Source organism: Lepidothrix coronata, unplaced genomic scaffold (assembly GCF_001604755.1).
Source record: "Lepidothrix coronata isolate B3197 unplaced genomic scaffold, Lepidothrix_coronata-1.0 Scaffold0, whole genome shotgun sequence".
Taxonomy (NCBI): Eukaryota; Metazoa; Chordata; class Aves; order Passeriformes; family Pipridae; genus Lepidothrix; species Lepidothrix coronata.
This window is the reverse complement of record NW_016690180.1, coordinates 293058-307686: the sequence shown is the minus strand read 5'-3', so window position 1 is coordinate 307686 and position 14629 is coordinate 293058. Positions and strand designations below refer to the sequence as shown.

The 14629-nt window shown below is 38.5% G+C and overlaps 1 protein-coding gene across 8 annotated transcripts in view; it reads right to left on the bottom strand.

Moving 5' to 3' along the window:
- The window catches only part of TENM3 (teneurin transmembrane protein 3), a 459642-nt gene that overhangs the window by 228092 nt on the left and 216921 nt on the right, over positions 1-14629 (bottom strand). Inside the window, exon 1 of one of the 8 annotated variants that reach the window (XM_017827972.1) lies at positions 10615-10689. The exons of 6 other annotated variants lie outside the window; for them this stretch is intronic. The gene's annotated coding sequence lies outside the window, so the exon portion shown is untranslated. Of the gene's footprint in view, positions 1-10614; positions 10690-14629 lie in introns of those variants that run through there. One more of the 8 variants, XM_017827878.1, reaches the window with a different exon arrangement.

Below are 14629 nucleotides of genomic sequence, written 5' to 3'. Positions count from 1 at the left end.
CCCTGTGTCACCTCAAAGCATGCCACTGTCACAGTGACAGTGAATTGCCTATTACCTGTTTGGCTACAAAAAGTAAACAAGAATTTTCTTTCTGCTTCATTTTAATCCTACTGAGGCGGAGAAGAGCTATCCAGAATTATGAGAGGCAAAGGTAGAAGGTCTGTCTGCAGAATTACAAACAGCATTTAAGTGAAAGAGAGAGCTATAGATAACTGAATAACAGATCAGCTAGCTATTTTACAAAATATCAGTCCACTATTTTACAAAAATTTGGCTTCCATGCTTCAGTGCTAAACATTTTCTTTAAACAGAACAATGGTGGCTTTATAAAAGGAGATGTACTTCCATCCAAAACATAAGCTAGCTAGGTCATTCCTCTGGCACAGAAAGACTTTTAGTGTGAGTTATAATTGACTTACAAGAGAGTTGAGTGCATTTCTTCAGGCTCTTCATATGGGTAGCCAAAAGGGACTATTTATAGACTTTTCAACCAATTTAAAAGTAGCAGTAATACGAATATCATGGTACAAAGGTTTATGACTTTTAGGATGTTGTGTGTGTAAGTAAAGAACTTCCTTCTATGAACTAAAAAATGTATTGCATATATCTACATATAGCAGAAAATACATCAAAATATGTCTTGTTGCTTAGTCATCTCACTTAAGGAATGAAGTGTGACTGCCAGTATGAGTTATAGTATTTTTACTTGTCCCAAAAAATGTGGAAATGTATATGAAAATAAGGCAAAGCTGAACTTTTTTCAAGCTGATTTCATTGATAAAGGAGCACAAATCTGGCCAGAACAGGTACGTGCAAGGTAGTTATGCATGCAACCTCTCAACTAGGCTGAGTGCTGAATGGGAACTGAGATTTCATATTCTTGTGTGGTCTTGTCTTTTTTTTTTTAAGCAATAAAAAAAAAACCTCCTTATCCTAAATTAAGAGCTATGTGACAAAGAAATCTGGAAGCAAAAGCACAGTTTGAATGTTCCTAGAACAGGAAGTGAATCCGTGAAATCAATAATTAATAAAGTGGAGATAATTACTATCTTTTAAGAGGGTCTCCAGGTCTGTCAGGAACACGTTACAAAGGTTTCCCACCTCCCCTGGCCTGATAGCCCCATACAGAAGTCACTAGGGAGAGAAAAAGAACAAGGAAATCTAGATGTAACTGGAATGGCAGTGTGAAAAATATTTTGAGACAGATATACTGGGTGAATTTGCTGTTAAGTTTGCACTGTTTATGCTGGAAAGTGTTAATGGCTTCTGTCAAATACAAATTTGTTTAGAGCCACAGGTGTGTCCCTGCAAGGGCCTTTGTTTTACCGTTTCCCCTCTTATCCCTACCATGAGCCTCAGGCTCAATGCTTATATCTGTGCTAACTTAACTTGCAGCTTAGTGCAAGCTTGAGGGCAAAAACTGGCACAAAATCACCAATAACTTGTAATTGATAGCATTCTTCCTGCCTTAATTTCTAGCTCTAACAACCAGATAACACCCAACAAGCTGAAGGAATGGTATGGGCCCCAGACTGCTCCCAGTAGGTTGAATGAATGAGGTCCCCAAGTTGTTGGTGAAGCACATGTGCACATCAGCAGCGTTTGTTCTGTAACAGAAAACGGACCTTGGCTCGTTTCCTTTATAGTGCACACAAACACTATGCATCTCTCTCCTCCTCTATAATGTAGTTTTACTCTCTGTAGTGAAAATAAAAGGCATCTGGCTGGCCTCTTTTTGCCTTTCGTTGACCTCTTCCACCACATCGCAGGATTTGGAAAACCCAAGCGAGGATGGAACGCCTCATGGCTATAGCTACTACCCTCCAGCACACCACCGACAGCTGCAAGCTGTTCTCATCAGGCAAGCAGAACTGATGCTTTCCAATACTTCTCAAGTATTACTGCTTTTCCAGGCTTCTGGATTTATCAACATCCATGGCCTCTTATCTAATGAATTCTAGGACACTTTCAATGCTCAGGTATAATGTTAAAGAGTCGCTGTTTTATAGCCATGAACACAAGAGGAATACAAGCCAGCTGGGTGTAGGGGACTCCTTTCCTTGGCTGAAATGCAAACTACACACATACACGGATATGCTGTTTCAGACCAACAAATCAGTCTACAAATTAAGCTAATAAAGTTTCTACACAGACTGTACCAAATAAGCCTACTTCCATGGACCTATGGTAATTCACAGTCTTCTAAAATAGGACACAGTATATATTGGTATTTCTTGGTAAAGACCACTCTGTAGTCTACTGCATACGAGTTTAATACTGACCACATTTGGCACAAGAACACACATGTGAACTCCACACACATATAAAACTACACCCAAAAAGACAGAGGAAAAAATAATCACAGAACAGATTTCAGTACAAGCTCTGCTGTATGCTGCAGAGAGAAACCAAATACTCAGAAAGAACTATTTGTTACCTGTTATTTTATAGGGTACAGTTACACTACAGGAAACAAAAGCAGACAATATACAAGTGGAATGAAGAATGCTCAGCTCTGCCCGGTTTCACCGAGATCACTGCAAGCTAAACCAATTGCCTCAAAGGCAAAAACATAACTTTGTCTGATGTAGGCTTTTATTTTTATTCCTTTTTTTCCCTCTTATGTAACTGGTTCTGCTGCCATGGCTCTGATCAGCAGTAAATTAGGATTAGGTAGAAAGGACTAGGATGAGGGGGTAATGTAAAAGCTGGAGGGCAGGAATGAGAAAAGAGAACTGATAAATAATACACAGGTCTCTTCTGTGAAAAGCTGGCAGAGCTGCTGAGGAATAACTCGAAATACTATCCAAATGCCACTGAGAGAAAAAAATGATCGGGGAGAAGGGTTTACATCCAGAGAGTAACCCGCTGACTGAAAAATCTGTTTGAGATTCCTTGACTTCATGGGAAAAAGACAGTGGTAAACACAGGGATCTTGCACAAATGAGGAGTAGCAGGGTTTGCAGAATAAGACTATTTGAAATGCTCTGAAGATACCTATTAAATGTCATGAACCTTACTATATCTTTTAGAGAAAGGACAACTGTTAAGAAGAAACTCTCCTGGCAATGAAACACGTGTCCGGCTCCATAAACCAAAATGGCCAATGGAGGGACAAAGGAAAAGGAAGATGGGGGAGGAAAAGGGAAATTTTTTGAGGTACTTCTAGGATACAAAAAAGACTTCAATATTGTCAGTGCTTTTGGCACAGTTTTCAAGGGATAGTGAGATCCTCTTCAGCAAAAAGATCCGTTAGCTCACTGCTTGTCTCTTGGCTGATAGGAGAGATCTTAAGATTCAGTATAGTTACAAGATAATAGACAGGCCTATCTGTGTGGCAACCTTCCTGAAGTTATCTGATGAAAAAGCAACTTTGATAGAATTACATTTTCAAACTCTGACTTTACATGTCCACCTTCAAAAGGCTTGTCTTCTGGTTGGGCATATGGAAACATACTCACATACAGATAATCCTCCTGCTTTATGGCAGAACATGATCGATAAGTACCAGGAGAGTGCTCAGGAGGAAGCAAGAATAATTAAACAGAAAGAAAAATGTAAAAAAATTCTTTATACTATAAAGGTGAAGGGCATGGATGATGCTGCTTCATGCTGAGTACACACCCAGACTCTACAACCCAGCACTAAAGACCATGTCAAAACATTGCTGGCGACTGGAAACTTTAAAATCCTAACTCCCCAAAGTAACAAGTCTCAGAAAAATACTGCAAACCCAAGGTTAACATGCTTTCTTACTGCTGTAAAACTGGTGAGAAGACAACAATTAGATGCTTTCCAGCTCCAAGGACAGAGGTGATAATGGAAAGAAGAACCCTGCTCTCTTAGGAGATCACCTACATGCTGAATGAGAGATCACTGGTCACAAAGCAGAAGTTAAATACATTTACCTTCCAAATGACAACATATAATCAGAACTTAGGAACAAAAGGTATAACAGCCACACTCAACACACTACTACAAAACAAGTAATACTTGTTCTTTAAAAAATACGACTTCTATCAATTGTGCTGAGATATTTTCCATAACCTCCAGGATGTTATCATTACAAAATGTGTCTTGATACGCAGCTTAATACTTTGGTTCTTAATTTCATGTTATTCCATCTAGATATACCACCTGAGTCCACATGGTCTTTTTAAAAATTTTGCACAAAGGTCTTCCACTGGTGCAGATCTGCCATGTGACAATGCTATATTATTTTCTTTCTTTTCATCTTTTCTTATAAATCATTCCCTCTAGTCTCTAATAATTTTTAATGCTCTGCTGTGAGTTTCATCCAATTAACCTATATCTTCAGGTGCTCAAATTTGGATTCGGTTTTCCTGATACTGTTTTTCCTTGTATTTTGTGCATTTGTTTTAAAATTCTCTTAATAATTATGTCAATACCTGTAAAGAAAGCACTATAAAAAGAAAAAAACCCTAGCACTAAGGTCTTTTAAAAGCCAAAAATTGTAAATTACTCTGTTTATTCAAAATCAACGCAGTTTTACACAAATGAAAGAAACTATTTTTTAATGAGAAAAGAGAGTTAAAAAGGAGAGAGAGGAAGATGGACAGTTGAGTATATTTTGATGAAATACTTACAATAACATGCAATAGCTAGAATTTTACTTTTGTAAGCTTTTAAAACATCAATACTGACTACCATTACAAAACACAAGTGCAACAGAAATTTAAGCATTAGTTTTATATTTTATAAACTATTTGTTTCCAGCTTAACCACAGGCCTCCCATAGTTTGAGTATCTTCATAAAAACATAAATAACACACACTAAAACAAACAATATCCCTGCTGCTAAGGCTAGAAGTTGGCTTGTCTGTCCTCACAGTAGTTAAAAAACAGTTTAAAAAGTAGTAATGAATAAAAAACAACGATTATCAATATGAGACCCTTACAGGCAGATATACAATAATCAACATAAAAGTCACCTTGATAGTCAATTTAGAGATATTTCTATATCTCCCAAGCCAAAGGATAAACTCTTCAGTACTAAAATTTGCCATTATTAGAAAAGTTCATTTCAACGTTCAGCCTCTAATTTGTAATCTGTAATTAAGAAAAATCAGATTTCAAAGCAACAAGAGAAGACTGTGATAAAGCTATTTGAAGTACTCTCTGGCAGGGATAAAGCCAGCAGAGAGGTGGCTGTCATAAAATAGCCAAATGGCTTTTTCCACCTCCATCAAGGTCACTTTACTGATGATGTGCTCAATAAGATGATAATGCATTTAACCACTTTCCTTGCATCTGACTTCGACCTTACTGCAAATCCAAATGGCCTTGTTTAACTACCCTGGCCTTTCAACATCTCCCTGAACAAAGATAATTAAGGAGATATACTGCCCCCTACTATCACAGGAATTGAAAGACAAATAAACTTTTAAGAGCACAGCCAGGTGTCTATTGCATTAATGTACAATGTTTAAGCAGGGGGTAAAATGAAATAATGGTTAAATAATTACAAAAGGTTGACAAAGTTAACTTTGTTACATAAGGCAATTCTATTCTATTTAAAAGAAAGAACATAAAAGACTTTCCAGGCTACTTTTTACAACTCCCTGGACAACAGTCTTTTCTTTAACACAGTTTATGACTTAAGAGGAAAAATGTTCTGCAAAAATTAACAACTCTGAAATTTCTGCAGATTTGGAAATGGTTATAATTCATACATACGTACTGTAACATTTTATGAAAAAGCAGGTCTATATGATTAAACCAAAAGCTGCTCTAAAAAAAGCATTTCGGTTCCTTTTTTTCCTTTGTGTGTGGTCAGCAACTATATTAGAGGTGAAAATTAAAGTAGTTTAAAAATTAATTTGGCAGTTATGACAATCTGGAAGCCTAAGGTAGTGCTTTCTCATGATTTATACAATGATGAAAACCAACCAAATAATATAATTCTGTAACAGCAGTTGCTTTCTTCTTTAATTTTGATTAATATATACTCTTACACTCCAAAGAGTTCTCCAGGATACTAATTTTTCTTGATACCAAGAAACAAAAGCTCCATATCAATAGTTCTGGGACTAATAACAACTGAAACACAATAAAAACAATAAAAAAGTGGGTAAAGCAGTTGGATGTTATTTTGGCAGTTGCATGCAACAGATCTCATTTTAATTTTTTTCCCTTCTAAATCTGTTCTTCTTCTAAACATCTTAGAAATATTTTTGTATAGGTCTGAATCCTCTTCAAAAGCAAGAAAGAGGCAAAACAGCAAGATGTATCAGAAAGACAAAAACCCATAACTCACTGTTGATGTGATACTAGATATGTTAGCTCACTGCTACTGCAAAAATTGCTGTTCCTTTCCCACAGAAAATAAAGTATGCAGAAACGCTGTTACATGTATTTAATCAAAGTTTTATCATAATGCAGGTCTTCAGAAAGTACACCAATGTCTACCTCTGTCATTTTGTCAGGCCACCGTTACTTTGAGTTGTAGATGTAGTTTGTGCAAATTTCAACATATTCAGGTATTTGGCTTAATCTTTTGCTGTAACACTCCTTAATGCAGACCCAATTCCTGAATTCTAAATACAGCAGAATTTAAACCTCCTATAAAGATACCTTCTAGTACTCAATACAAAAATCAGTGATTACCATATCAAAAACATGAAGTTTGCAATGATTCATATACCGTTGCTGCGAAAAATCCTTTCTGCTGTATATAACAAGTCATAAATAAGCTTTTCACTCTGAGCTAGGCCTCAAAATTATAACCCTGTGTTTCGTTTACCATGTAGATCCCACCAGAATGATATACTGTCTCCAGATATGAGATTTCTACCTCCTTCTTACATTTAAAGGACTTGCTTCATAAACAATCTACATTATAGCAGTTCACACAAAACAATTATTTCAAGTTTGGATAAATGGCTGCCCTAGCCAACCTCAAAAGAACACTATGTACCTTTGTTGTTACTTTCAGTGAGTTCTGAAGTTTTCCTGTATAATTGCACTTTGAATTCCTTCAATCTTAGACAATAAAGGTGAATGACTGTTTTCCATTCAGCCTATCTATCCTATTATATATCCTATATTATAATATATCCTATAACCTATCTATCCTGTTGAGAATTTTAACATGGGTGAAGTTTTCCATAGGAACACAAGTGTCATTTTTTCCACTTGTCCCTAACATGTAAAAAGCTTAACTTAAATTGGAAAACTACTGAAACATTTTATTAGTACAGTTACTTTATTCATCCTAATTCCTTATTTTGTATAAAACCCTTCAAATCTAAAAAGAGGTATACATCTTCAAACCATTAGGGAAGTCACCAGCTCACAGCATCATCTTTCGTATATCACTGAACATACAAAAGCCCTCTTGCTATTCTGAAATGCATAAATCTGTAACTACTTGTGGAGAAAGTCTTTCAAAACCCCAGAGAGAGTGTCTATAGCCATATTTAGAATGTAATGACCAGCAATAAGGCCTTTGTATACATGCAAAAAGGATAGAAAATATAATGTTCCTTCTCATTCTGGAAAACAATACAGTTAAGTCCTATTTTCTGATATCACCACTCAAATGCCTATGTTGTACAAAGCGTACATATTATGACCTTTTATTTTCCCTTGTTTAGTTCAAAAGTGAATTGGGAAGCAATAAAAGTTACAGTAATAAAAGTTATAAAGTCTGATCTCATAATTGCTTATCAGACCATTTCAGTAATTTGAAAAGTTGTGTTAAATCTTCACAGATGCACATTAGAAATGCAAGAGTACAGCTCAAGACAAATTCCTTGAGTTGAGTCTGTTTGCATCATACACTGATATTTAGAGATATTTCTATATCTACCAAGCCAAAGGACAAACTCTACAGTACTAAAATTTGACACTATTAGGAAAGTTTACTTCAACGTTCAATCTCTTACTCATTATCTGTAATTAAGAAAAATCAGCTTTCAAAGCTGCTGGGTGCTTGGCAGCATTCTATTGTGGACCTTTAGAATGAACACACATCTGACATAACATTTTACATTGTTTTAAAACATCAATTATCAATTTTTCTAGACAGGTACAATATCAGCTACTTTTCTCCAAAAGGAAAACAATAAAATAAAATATATCCCATACTGCATGAAACATATAACTTCTAGTATTCTCAGCTTTACTACAAAAAGTTCAGAAAGTAAAAATGACAAGCCAAAGCCATCTAATCATTAAATGTTTTTTTAGAGTTCCTGTTGCTGTAGGTTTCTTGCTAAATTGTAACATACTATTTTTATAACTCCTTGAAAGAAAAAAACCCTATACTATGACATATATGAGGCCATTCTCCACACGGAGTTACAGAGTGAATAATCGAAAAATTTTGTAACATCTCATTTGTAGTTACTGAACTGCTTGACAGTTTTGAGCCCCAATGTGATGGATGAAAAAACCGGTAAGCTAGATTTTTCTGTTCTTGTTTGAGCGCTTCCCGCTTCCCAGGTTTTACTCAAATACTTCCACCTAAGCTTACTGAGGATAAAGATTTACCTTTCGAAAGAAAAGAAGGAAGAGTGAACTACACCAGCTAAGTGTACACCACCTAGAAGTTCAGGGAAATAAACCCGGTCCCTTTAGTACTATTATGCAAATTACAAATTCTTATCTTAATGATAGCCTGTACTTAACATCAGGCAATTAGATCCTTGCGTCTGTTCAGCAATTAATACACTTTCTAAAGGATAGGGGACTCTTGCCATCTTCAGTAACTTGTCCACACATTTTTAGTGAATTTACTCTGTGGATCAGAGTGCTTAGGAGAGAAGGTACTTCTCTTCCTTTCCCTCCATTGTTCTTTACCTTCAAAGCTGCTAACAAACAGCTTGAGAGTAGCTCATTCTTTGTCTGAGAGTCTGGTAGTTAACATCCTAAGTTTCTTTCCCCATTGCTGAAATATCAGAAGGCAAGGTTTCTGAAAGCTTTCCACAGGAACAGCCAGAAAGCAGGCACAAAGTTAACAAAGGGGAGCTAATACTGCAAAGTGTTACATTTGTTTACTGGAGCAGATTGGTATTTCCCCAAATCTTCAAAGTTCAGATTTTTACGTAAGGTGAACATAAGCGAAGATAGTTTAAAACAAAACCCTCTGCAGACGGATGGGTAGTTCAAATTCAGATTCACGTGGATGAACAGGAAAACTAAACTGTAGTGTGCACAAAAGATGCAATGGTATGTTCATGCACTGGAATACAGACATTATAATTTCATGTAAATTTAATTGCTGACATAAATTTCTCAAGGATTTTTTTCACCCAATCCTTCCTTAAAGTCTACTCTAGCAATTAACACAGGTCTCCGGGTGGCTCACTGAAAGATTTAAAGCTGAAGAACAAAAGGTTTATTTTAAAAATGAAAACCTTGGCTTGTACAACTCCAGACGTGAATCTGCTTTCAATTACTGAAAGTATTTCCACTTCAGTGAAAAAGGATCAAATCTTCAACTACAGCATCTTTAGGCAATGAATTTGATTACATTAAGCTTTAAGAATATAGAATGACTTTGTGACACAGCTGTATATTCTATGCATATTGTTTATTGGGTATACAGAAAAGAAGGAGCTGGCACTTTAAATGAGAAGCAGACACAAATGTGTCTGCTCACAGCAGCGCTGTACTTCCACACCAGAGCTCTGCTTTAGGGTTGGTTTTTTTTTCGGATGCCCACGTAAATGTCAAAGATTACACTAAGCTTTAAATGAAGGATTTTACAGTCCTTTCGAAATTATTCTGGCCTGATTTCTTCCGTACTTTTATTTGCATAATTTGCACTGTATTTGTAAAGTTACATTTTTCCTTCTAGACTTTTGAACGAGCAAAATCTCTTCCACATCCCCCCCAGTGCTGCAGCTACCGCAGCCTCTAGGAAGCACAAAAATCAGAAGCACTTTATACTTTTCCCATCACACGAGCATAACAGAGTCGGGCGAGGGAGCTCGAAGGCTTCACTGCGCAGCGAGATGCGATACCTCAAACGCAAATTATGCAAAAACTTCTCATTTCTTACATCTCCGATCCCGCAAATCTCTCCTACCGCATCCCAGCCAGACACCGGGTCGGGCTCTTTCAGCAGCACGGCACGAAGCAGGACAAAAGCGGTTACCTCTCGGCTTAGCCCCACCACCCGCGCCCGGCGGCCGGTCCCGCTGCCCGCCGGCTCCTCCAGCGCTACCCGAGCCGCGCAATGAGCCGGCACCGCCCCCGGCCCCGGCCCGGCACCGCCCCCGCCCCGCCCCGCGCCCCACCCCGGGCCGCCCGAACGCGCCCGGCCCAGGCTGCGGCCGAGCGCTGCTCGCCGCCGGCTCGGCCCCGCCATAGGCTGCGGCAGCCGCCGTGTGCCCCCCGGCGGGGAACGGGGCCGGCCTGGCACCGCGTAACCCTTTCGGGGCCGCGGCGGGCGGTGCAGCCGGAGGCCGGGAGCTCCGGGGAGAGGCAGCGGGATCCTTCGCGGAGAGCGCGGAGCCGCCGCTGCAGCGCTGTCTGCACGGGCAGCGCGGGGCCGCGGCCGCGATTCACCGCAAAATGCGGGGATTTTCCGTGACACAAAATAAACTCGCTGCCGCGCGAGGTAGTTGTTATATTATTGTAAACTACCTGCCTGCTCCAAGCCGTCCCCGCAGCCCGCAAGGCGTTCACGGGCAGGAGCTCAGGGCGGTGTTAGCAGACGGGTTCGGTCGGGCACGGCCGGAGCTCGAGGAGGAGCGCAGGGACCGGGCCGGGACCAGAGCGCAGCTGTGAGCGCGCAGATGTGACACCGGCGCCTCATCACGCACCACCTGTGCTTTAATTGAAACACAAACACCTCCCCCTCCATTTACCACCTCAGAAGACAGTTTTTCTTCATGTCTATAGAGGCATGAATATAACAGACCCTGCTTACTTCAAAACACTACTTGACAATTTATAATCAAGTCTGCTGCTAATGAAGCCTTTGGAGCTGCAGCTCGACCTGACTGGACACAGTATGCATCATGGCTGTCAGATAAAGCTATCAAATATTAGGTACAAAATGAAGCATTAGCATTACCATTAATTTCTGAAATACTGTAGAGAGAGCAGGAACAACAAGATGCCTACAAAATATGCAGATATAAATATTAAAACCAGAAAAATTTTGTTTTCAGCTGGTAATCAAACTGAAGTTACTGCCTCTGTCTTTATTTTAAAAACCAGATTTTTAATCCTTTAAAATGTCTGCGTGAATCATTATTTCCAATGATTATCTTGTTCTTAACACTACTACACAAAGAACCTTCTGAGTTGGCTTAGAAAATACAGTGATATGTAGGAATTCCTACAAAACTTCTATTATGGTTTTCTTTTTACCTTGGACCTTTGCTAAGAACAACTAACTTAACTCTCCTCACCCAATTAAAAGATCTGTTGCTGACGCAGGCCAAGTTATCACAGCAGCTGCCCAGAAGTCATATTTTGCCAAAAATCAGATCAAGATATTGTTAATGTTTCTACAATACTTCCAGGGAAGATGGTATCTTTCCAGAATATGTTTTCAACACTGTTATGTAGAAAGCTGCAATAAAAGCACATATTTCAGATGTATTATTCATAAGAAATTTAATAACATTCAAAAAGCTCACACAATTAGTGCTCATTTGCAACTTCCTAGAGAAACAAAGACTATACAGATTGAAACAGTAGAATTCTGTGAAAGGAGGGGGAGAATAATGGTCTAAGTAGCCATGTCTTGATGAGGGCAGTCCTGGCTGGCATTGGGGGGAAATACTGAAAAAATCCAGAAGTAATAGTACTAATAGTACATCTTGACCTGAAGGTCTTCAAATCAGATATGCAACAGACTACATGTGCTTTGGCTTAGCACAAGAGAGAAACTGTAATGTAGTTATTATTGACTTAAACTTTGCTCAGGCTTTTGGGGCAGTTTGAGAAAAATGGGAAGCTTTTTGCAGTTCAAATTCTGGACAGACTCCTACCTGTGATAACTGCAAGACCAGCCAAGAAAGAGCTATGAGATGAAATCATGAACTAATGTAGTCATTTTAAGGAAGTTTCTAGCAATTCCACAGCAACATTCATATTCTCAGCATCTCTTCCAAGAGCTCTAGTTGTAATAAATGGGGTATTAGATCAGACAAATACTATTTTCCAAACTGCTGGAGTACCTATGGATAAGCGCTTTCTGCCGTTGAAAAATTTACTAAGTAATTAATTCAGTCATATATCCTTACAGATCTTGAAAGAAGGAGGAATGAGAACTGGATGCTTGGAGTCAGCTCATGCAGAGCTCCAGAGCTCATTTGAATTACTGCCCTCTGAGAGCACCTGTAATCGCACCCCCTCTACAGAATACTGCTGTGGACCTGTGCAGAGAGCAGGATATTGGGTCCTCCAAGAGCCACATGCTATGGAAGGAAAGACACTGAGGACTGAAGCCTATCAAAAAAATAAGACATGGATGTCACTGCAGTGGATCCACTTCTCTCCATTTTCAGCCAGCTGCAATGGAATTTTCCTTTGCTATGAGATTTCCTGTGCTGAGATTCCACTGTCCCACTAACGCCAGCACAAATGATTTATGAAATCTATTAGGTGCAACACTAAAGAAATCTGGAACATAAATGTTTGCTTAGGAAAATATTTATATGGAGTAGACAAATGGGGGTGAAGCAAACTCTACCATGGATATGCCAACACTTTATGCCAACATAGCTCACGCCCAAAGAGTAAGAAAGATCAAACAAAACCTTGGGGGTAGGTGTGTGTGGGGGAAGAATAGCTTGTGTTTCATTCACAGGAAAAGAGACAAGCACTTTTAAAAAAATTATTTGGTCAGAAGGATTATTATAGTAAATTATGCAGAGTATTAACCATTGAATTTGAACCCATTTTTAGTCTTTATTAATAACTCATTATAGTCCTTTTTCTTAATGTGGAATAAATTAGAGCTGTGTTAATCCATGCGGCTATCTGCAGGTACATTTATCACTACTGTAGCCACTTTTACTCTCTTTAGTGGGAACTGCATTTCATGGGCAACAGACACTCATCCCCTGCTGAACTCAAGTCATGGTGGCCTTTTCAGGTCACCAGAAGGGTCACCTGAAAACTTACCTTTTTTTAAAATAACTGAAAGGTACCACACAGCTGGCCTTGACATATGTGAAAGAATTTCTCTTCCTCTCTCACACTGTCTCTGTCATATTGCCACAATATAGAGAAGTGAAAACAAGTGAGCTAGGGGCCTTGCTGGTATAAGAGGGTGAGAAACTGCTAACAGGATGTTCTTTGTGGGAATTCAAAGCTTTTGGAACTGATTTCTCTTCCCTGATCCAGAAGAGCTCAAATTTTATGGCCTTCATAGCATGTTGCATAGTTCATATTTTTCCAGAGTGTATGAAAACAGGGAGAACTGTGAATGTGGTTAGTTTCTGGAGGGAGGGCTTTGTTTCAGCTTTCTAACTGGCTGGTTTGCACTTGGCTGAGGAGGGAGGCCTATTACAGCTTAGTCACAATGATTAATTTTTATATTAGCATTTGAATTTGTGTCAGGTATCCAGGATTTTAAAGGTGGTAACAAGCAGCCATACTGACTCTCTGATAAAGATAAGTATTATCACAGAAAACTGACACATTAGTAATTCCATCACTTAAAGCTGACACCTGAAAGGACTTAAGAGGTTACACTGGAGGTGACTGTGGGTAGTCATTAGACTAGAGTGGCCCAGGCACTGAAGCTGTACTCCTTGCAGCACATAACAACTCAGTCCTTACTGTAACGTTCCGTAAGTGCCATCATACCAAAGAAAACTTTATTGTACCCATTTTTCACTGTCAAATGGAGGCACAAAGCTGACTTGTCAGTACCACAAAAGTAGTACCATGGGAGAGGGAAAACATGATGCCTCCGATAATCCAAGGCCTATCCTAACCGCTGAGCCTTTCTTCTCCTCATCAAGATTATAATTTTAGCTATTTATCAATATTCGTGATGACGAGTGACTTTTATTAAAAGGGAACAAACACCTTTTTAGCCAAATACTAATTCACCTATTTGAATAGTAGTAGCCTAAGTGCCCTGTTAAGACATCCTATCATAAATAATTAGTGTTACAGCTACTTCTACTGAGATGCTAGGTGTACTTTAAAGAGATGTTGTTGTGTGTATTACAAAGACATAAAAAAGGAGTGTCTACCTAGAAACTGAAATTGCACAGCATCAGTATATCACTTTGGAACATGTTTTTCTTACAACTCTATAAAAATCAGGGTTTACGAAATGTAAACATTTTTATTAGATAAGACATCAATTATAACAGCAACATATACTCTTATGTCTGTTTTACAAAATAGACTTGATCAAACAAAATAGTGATAATACAGCTTTCCAGTTCCTGCTCGAAATGTGTTTAAAAAAAAGGTAAATTCATGTCTAGAAATGAAGGTCTTAAGAATACTATCTGATATCAACAGGATTAGCAGGATAATGTGTTCCCATGAGAAAGCACGTGCCCAAATATATTTAATATAGAACACCTTGTAGTTCTTAAGCATTTAAATAGTATGCTACATTGACTATTTTTTTCTCACAAGTGAAGATTAAGATGAACCATTTTTCATGCAGTAATGATGC